Genomic DNA, 8537 nt, shown 5'->3' on the forward strand with positions numbered 1-8537 from the left:
CAACTTTATCCCTTAGGCTTCTCATGGGCCGACTCTTCTAACCCCATGGACTACAAATGACAAAATAATAATAGAAGAGAGGATTCGGAAATACCTGCAAAATCTTGTGATGTTACAAGTCACTTGGTGATTGTAGGTGGTTGAGTTGTGGATTGGGATTGATCTTATCGATTCAACATTTCTTGAGAGTTGAGTCTCCTCACCATACCAATAGGTTGAAGGAACCCAGTCCGGCCTATCATGTGTTATATGGAATGATAGTTGATTGCATGATATGTGATATGATAGTTATCATTATGATACTTGCATGGATGACCTCGGGGTGTTCACGGGGCACGTAGGTGTAAGACCTTGGAGGGTTTCCATGACATCCTAGGTAAAGACCTTGGGGGGTTCCCGAGGCATTTATGTGTAAGACCTTGGAGGGTTTCCACAACATCCTAGGTAAAGACCTTGCGGGGTTCTCGAGGCATTAGGGTATAAAACCCTGGAGGGTTTCCAGGGCATCCTTAGTCAAAGACCTCTGGAGGTTCCCGAGGCATTGGGCTAAGACCTTGCAGGGATTCCCATGGCACCCGGAGTAAGACCTTGGAGGGTTTCCAGGGCATCCTTATATGTTATATGCATGGCTTATATGGTTTACATAACCATATAGCTAATATGGATTGTATGATTATGCGGATTGTGTAGGTTATGCTCTGGGGAACTCACTAAGAATTAGCCTACAGTTTGTTGGTTGTTTCAGGTACTTCAAAGTCTAAGGGCAAGGACCCGGTGTGATAGCGCGGCGTACACTCTGCGACGTTTTGTTGGGACACTCTGATGTTTTTGGATAATTTATTTGATATTATGGATTCTTCAAAAACAAATGTGGTTGTAATATTATGTCTTGAGAATGATTTTTGTTAAGTAAAAATGAGAACTTTTATTGGAAATTTTGGATGTTACAAGTTATAAAATCCATTTTCAGGTATGGAGTGAACTATGCAAGAGACTTATGTACTCAAGATGAGATTTGTTCCTCTTATGTGTTGAGAGTTAGACATCTAACATGCGTTACCCTAAGTTGAATTATAAATGAGATGGATTGCGATCCAAGGCTCATGTTCAACAGGATGTCTGTAACAAAGGGATAACTAATAAAACTACCTTAATACATCAATTGAATCTTGGAGCTTTTGGGAATTGGATGTTGATTAATGTCATTTTTCGTCATGTGTTATTGGGGGCAGTGAAATGTTGCTAGACGTTCACCACTGTCTATATCAATCTATGATGAGTCTTGTGCAAGTGCGAGATTAAAGGATCTAGTATGCCCAAGAGTCATTATAGAATGATATTGCTAATAACATATGATCTTATAGGGTCACACCTTATAGCAAGTTACCGTCATTTGATTATTTATTAGTATAATTTGATTATTAATAAATATATCAACATTTGTATTTAATTGAAAAATTATTATTTCATGGAAATAATATTTTATTAAATGGAAATTTATATATATATATATATATATATATATATATATATATATATATATATATATATATATATATATATATATATATATATATATATATATATATCAATAAACTAGTTAGAATTTATTATTATAAGTAATATTTATATCTTTATAAACTAGTTAGAGTTTATTTTTATAAAATGTAGTTTTATATAAAAGAGATATTTATAAATATACTAGACTAGTTATATATATATATATATATATATATATATATATATATATATATATATATATATATATATATAACATCTAGTCATGAATAAAGAAAGAAGCACACCATCTCTTGTCTCTTTGACCATTGTGGCCGAAAATTAAAGAGCATGGGGGTTTAGTTGCTTTTTCTTTGTTTAATATCCCATAACATGCTTTAACTTTAGCTTTATGGTCTTGCTTTTGGTCTACACTTGTTGGAATATAAAAGCAAGACTTGATAATGTTTTGTGTGTGGTTCTAAGAGGTTTTTTTTTTTTTTTTTGGGGGGGGGGGGGATGAAAAACCGAGAGCCAAGAGCTCCCAAGATGGCTGCCATATTTCGGAAATAACGAGCCCTCTTCCCTCTCCATTTTCTTGCATATTATGCTTAACAAATGTCCCTTAGTTGCTTGACCTTAGAACATATATTTAGTATATATTCCTAATACAACTAATACAAGTGTATACTAGCATATTTTGATGGTTCTATTCTTGCTTGGTGGATACTTCTAGAGAGCTCTTAATTTAGAGCTTAATGACATCTTCATCAACTTCCGACCTCCTATGAGGATCAAAGTCTTCAAAGGTTGTTATGCTTTCTATTTTATGGTTGTTTAAATCTTTCTAACTCTTGCAAAATGATCATTGGTGGATAAAATAGTTTTAGTTTTATTCAACAATTTCAAAGCTTTCGTTGTCATTTTTACTGGTTGTGAAACCGTTTTTTGAATAAAAACCCAACATTTTGCAAGATACAAGGGATCTTGGATGGGATAACCACATGAATAAAGTCACATCATTGTGTAATACGTATGCATTGTTGTTCCGAATATGGAAGATCAATATATCCCTCAAGGAAGGTCAAAGCGTTTTGTCCGACAAGCGACAAATATTCACCATTTCCGAGTTTAAGTGTTTATTGGATTAATTGACTTATAACGTCAAGAACTAAATGATTGATTTGATGAAGTGACTATGGATTTGCTTACATGCATGGCTTGCTTAAGTCCCAAAAACGACTTCTCTTCTTTTGACAAAGAAAAATTACTCAAACTTTCTACTCTATCCTTTTGAATGTTCAAGCACATATTTGATGACACTTGATTCCAACTTGATATCTTCATAAGCGATGTGAAAAAAGATGTTGAGTTCCAAAATATTCATGACGTTAGTTCCTTTTCGATGAAGCTTGTTGATACAAATAGACATGTGGCTTATCCACTGGTGTTTTTGCTTATCAAGTTAATGTTGATTCTTCCGGTTGCTACTGCAAATGTAGAGAGATTGTTTTCTCGAATGACATATGTCAAAAATAAGTTGTGGAATAGGATTGGTGATCAACTTTTAAACAATTGTTTAATCACTTTTATTAAGAAAGATGTGTTTTTACAAGTTCCAGATGACAATATCATTGATCCATTTCAAGACATGACGAATTGGTAGATTCAATTGTAATTTATGCTTAACTTATGTTCTTCCTATTTACAACTTCAAATGTTTAGAAACTCTTTGAAAATATTATTTTGAATCTTGACATTACTATTTTGAATTTATAACTTTTGTACCCTCTATCAAAATTCATATCTCCCCCACTCTTTGGTTGTGGCTTGTCCGTTGTCGTGTTCCTCTCTCCTCTCATCCTCTCTCCTCTCTTGTGAGACTCACCAACTTCTCCTTTTCTTTTTCTTCATCCTTCTTTTCTTCCCAACTATAGCAAAACATCCTTTCCTTGTTGGAGTTGAAGTGAACCCGACATGTTCGATACCACTCTCATCAGCCTTACGGCTAGAAAATTATTAACAAGAAAATAATTAATTATATACCAACACAAATATACATCTTTTTTTCAATGTAACTCTAGTAAGTCTTTTTGATTTTTTAAATAAGCTTGCATATTTTCGATTGAATAATATTTCAGATTAAAGTTATGTTTTCGCATTTGGTAATTCGTATAAAATATTGTTCATTAAATTTAGTATCAAGACTCGTATTTGGTCATTACCAACGGATATGTGTTTCAACTGCTTTTCGTTAACGAATATATTACAATAGTATTAATCCAAACTCTCAAAGGGAATTGTCGTTTCTAAAACATGACAAAGAACTTTTATTTATAATTGGTCCACTGTCGCTGATAGAACTAGCAGCCTGAAAATCTTCGAAATAAGCTTAAACATTGCAAATGTACGAAGCAATGGCAGTAATGTGGCCACCGATCTTAGGTACAAATTAGGTGTACGACGCCTAATTATAACTAATCTTGCATTTTGTTTGTATTTAAAATAATGTTTCATAAAAGATATTTATTATGATTATATATATATATATATATATATATATATATATATATATATATTTTCGAGTTTTTTTTAAATACAAACAAATACTAGCTTATTTTTCGAGTTTTTTTTTTTTTTATGTTGTCGTGTTTGATAAATCGAAAAAGAGCTTATAAACTAGCTTATAAACTCGCTTTTTAAAAGACTACTTAGACTAGTTTTAAAGATTTTTTTTTAATTTTTTTTTTCAAATATACCCCTTAATTAATTATAGAAACAAATACCCTTAAATGTCATTTTATGTAATTTTATATATTTCAGCTAATTTTACCAAACGTCATTTTTTATCAGTTAGTTTTTCAGCTAACAGCTACTTTTTTATTTAACAACTAGTTTTTCAACTATCAACTAGTTTTTTCAACTAACAACTAACTTTTCAGCTAGTACCCTAAACATAGCATTAGTGAGTTTAAAACTAATATATACACGGTGACAAACTTATAAATACTGCAAAAGATTAATCCGTTCAGGGCAATTGTGTAATTTTAACCCACATCAAATCTTGTCAGCAAAACCGTTATTTCCATCTTCGAATATATCATCATTTCCCAATAACACAAAAACCATTTGCAGAACGATTCATTCATTCCATTTCAATCACCGTGTTCGAACAAAAACCATAAAATTAATCTCACGAAGAACAGATCGACGAAAATGTATTCAGATGAAAACCTAAATGAAACCTTTTCGTCACTATTGACAATGAAAGACAAACATTAGCGTTTTTTTCTTCGATTTTTATTTTATTGTCATCATTTTTTTTAACTTATGAGTTAATTACTTCAAATTTTCATAATCGTTGTTCATTATTAGTTGATTTACAATATATATATATATATATATATATATATATATATATATATATATATATATATATATATATATATATATATATATATATATATTGTATTCACATTGTTCATTCTTCATATTAGTTGGTTTACTTGAAATTTTGCAATCATTGTTCATTTTCGTAATCATCGTTCATTATTAGTTGATTTACATTAAGTTTTTATACTACTCGTCCATTATTAGTTGATTTATAAATGATTTTACATTTTCTGCTCATTTTTCATAATTATTCACGACTTTTCTGTTAAAATATGAACGTTGTTTCACATTTCGCTTATGTTGTCTTAATGAGGTTTTACAAACTTTCTACTAATATTAACTATTTATCCTTACATAAAAAACACCAAGAATCAAACATATATATATAAACGAAAAACAAAATTGAAGGGAAAACGTAAATAAAATTGTTATTCTATTTAGATGTGATTAACCTTATTCATATCTAACTGACAACATTTGAATGCGATTTTACTTAAAAATACAAAAGAAAATGAAGATACTAAAGATGAATAAATTTTATTTGTTTTGTTTACTTGTGAAGACAAACAAAACTAAGTTATATATGTTATATTCACAAATGAATATAAAGTAATTTAGTGTGATATACATTATTCATATATGAATAGAACAAAACGGAGTTATATATGTTCTATTTACATATGAATATAACATAATTTAGTGTGAATATACCATAAATATAAGTTTAATATACATTTATTTACTTATGACTATAACATGGTTTCTTTATAAATGTATATCAAATTCATTTATCTTCTACTCACTAATGTATAAAGGTAAGAGCATTGACGTTTTTGGTAAAGAGTTACCCACAATAAGATAAACACGCTTGAAGCGTAAAAATGACAAATGTATAAAATTCTTATCATATCTGTTATATTCATATATGAATAAATTGTATATCCTCATTATATTTTGGTTCTACTCACATATCAATACTTCAATCTAGATATGTGTTATATTAATAAAAACTATTGAATATATATATATATATATATATATATATATATATATATATATATATAATACATATATGAGTAACTTGTATATCCACGTTATATTTTTGTACTTATATATGAATAACTATATATGGTATATATATATATATATATATATATATATATATATATATATATATATATATATGGTATATATATATATATATATATATATATATATATATATATATATATGTCATATTTATATATGAATAATTTGTATATCCCTATTATATTTTTGTACTATTCATATACGAATGCTTCCATCTTATTCAAGTATTATATGTTTTCATTTACCAGAAAAAAAAAAACAACCACAACAAAGAAAACAAAGCATCAAAACAAAAAAGTCTAGCAAAAGCAAAAAAAACACCTAAAAAGCGACAACTACATGATTCAGATTCAGATTTTGAAAGTAATTATCTGATGCTTGAAATAATTTTGCACTAGTTTATACTATTAATGAAACTAATTATTACCTAAGACAATGTACCTTGTTGAAAATAATATAGCTCAATAAACAGGTATCAAACACAGGGAACATGATGTTTAGCTAATTTTAATCTACTAGTAACTAAATTACTAATAATTTTAAGAAAAATTGGTTTTCTCTAGTTTTGCAAGACTAGAAACTTAATTAACTAAACTAACTAACTATCAACTAATAAGGAAAATATTAAACTAAAGCAAGAAGCACAAAAAGACGAATTAAACCAAGGGAATTGAGAGACTTTCGTTTAACTTTGGATTTACTTTCTATTATGGTTGATTTATGGAAGTGCAATGGATTATTGTTTCATTGGTTACCAATTCCTAAAATGAGTAAGTTAGTGTTGATGCTTGCTAAAATCAGCTCACCATTGTTTCTCACATACACTAGTGCCAATTCTAGAACCAAGGACCTCTTTATATACTATGGAGGATTAGGGTTAAACCCTAATACCCATGACTCTTCATTTACCTAGGATCCATGGGTTAAAAGCTCCATGGACTTCCATATACTCTTAGCCCATCCTAATAAATCTTAGCCCAATCCATAATATATATATATATATATATATATATATATATATATATATATATATATATATATATATATATATATATATATATATATAAGAGTCCATATTTAATTAGCCTCTTTTTATCACTAAATTAATTCTCGATCAATACTATTTAAATAATATGATTTCATATTAATATATTATAACTTATAATATAGTATGTGACAACCGTTAAATTTCGGTCAAGTCAAAGTCAACTAAAGTCAGCAAGTCAAACCGTTTGACTCAATTTGCCCATGAGTACTAAAATTCACACTATGAAACTTCTACATAACTTCTATTCTAATGAGAAATCATAAAGCAAAAAGTGCGAACATCTAGATCTTCTTAACCTAAAACTATAGTACGTGGCGAGCCAAACCGATAAAACAATGATGCATACTCATCGGGAGTGTGTAACATCCTTAAACAAGGCTTAACAGGGTTTACGAACCATGCATTGCGATGCCGGACACTCACAATTGTCACACATGGATCCTCTCTCAATCGTTTTCACTCTATCTCTCTCTATGTCAAATATCTCTCTGTATTAGAAATCTCTCCAAGAATGTCGAATCTCTCCCAAATCCCTCTAAGTATGTGAAATCTCTCTCAAATATCTCTCTGTATGAGAAATCTCTCCAAGAATGTCAAATCTCTCCCAAATCTCTCCAAGTATGTGAAATCTCTCTCAAATATCTCTCTGTATGAGAAATCTCTCTAAGAATGTCAAATCTCTCCCAAATCTCTCCAAGTATGTGAAAACTCTCGCAAATATCTCTGTGTATGAGAAATCTCTCCAAGAATGTCAAATCTCTCCCAAATCTCTCCAAGTGTGAGAAATCTCTCCCAAATCTCTCTCAAAAGTTTCCCGTAACTTTTTGGAATCATTCGGGTCATTCCGACCCTTAACCGGGTCAAAAACGGCTTAAAACGGGGTAAAAACGAGAAAACGCGACCTTAGGAACCGAAACCCTTCTTAAGGAGCCGAAGCTCCTTAAGGCCGAGACTAAGAACCAAAAAGGCGCTAGGACCGAAGACCGAACCTCTGTTGGCTAAGACACCGAGGACCGAGCCTCTGTTGGCTAAGACACCGAAGATCGAGCCTCTGTTGGCTAAGACGCGAGGACCGAGCCTCTGTTGGCTAAGGCGCGTGAGGACCGAGCCTCTGTTGGCTAATGCACGCGAGGACCGAGCCTCGGTCTCTGTCGCTTCTCACTCTCTGTTCGCTTCTTCTGTTCGCTTCTCGCTCTGCTTCTTCTCTCCTCTCTGTCTCTACTCCGCCGCTCTGTCTCTTCTCTCCTCTCTGTCTCTTCGCGCCCCTCTGTTCTCTCCTCCCCCCTCTCGGTTTCTGCCTCCCTCTCTCTCGGTTCAACATCAGAAGGGCGAACCTCGGCCAGAATTCGGAAATTTGTCACTTTTAGCCCATTTTTGATATTTTTAACATTTTAAGCCCTTTTTTCGTGATTTTAAAGCGGGATTTTCTCCAGAAATTATATTTTAACATAATAAACTCTAAATATTCATAATTTAAACATATTTTGATGAAAATCATTATCTAAATAAT

The 8537-nt window shown here is 31.1% G+C and overlaps 1 long non-coding RNA gene across 1 annotated transcript; it reads left to right on the plus strand.

The window, feature by feature from the left end:
* The first annotated feature begins 1998 nt into the window (after nt 1–1998).
* LOC145012439 (uncharacterized) lies at nt 1999–3238 on the plus strand. Its single transcript, XR_013664510.1, has 2 exons — nt 1999–2306; nt 2473–3238. It is a non-coding gene; the product is annotated as an uncharacterized LOC145012439 (long non-coding RNA).
* Nucleotides 3239–8537: the final 5299 nt, after the last annotated feature.

The sequence above is a fragment of the Lactuca saligna genome, chromosome 8, assembly GCF_052625555.1.
Source record: "Lactuca saligna cultivar CGN05327 chromosome 8, ASM5262555v1, whole genome shotgun sequence".
Classification (NCBI taxonomy): Eukaryota; Viridiplantae; Streptophyta; class Magnoliopsida; order Asterales; family Asteraceae; genus Lactuca; species Lactuca saligna.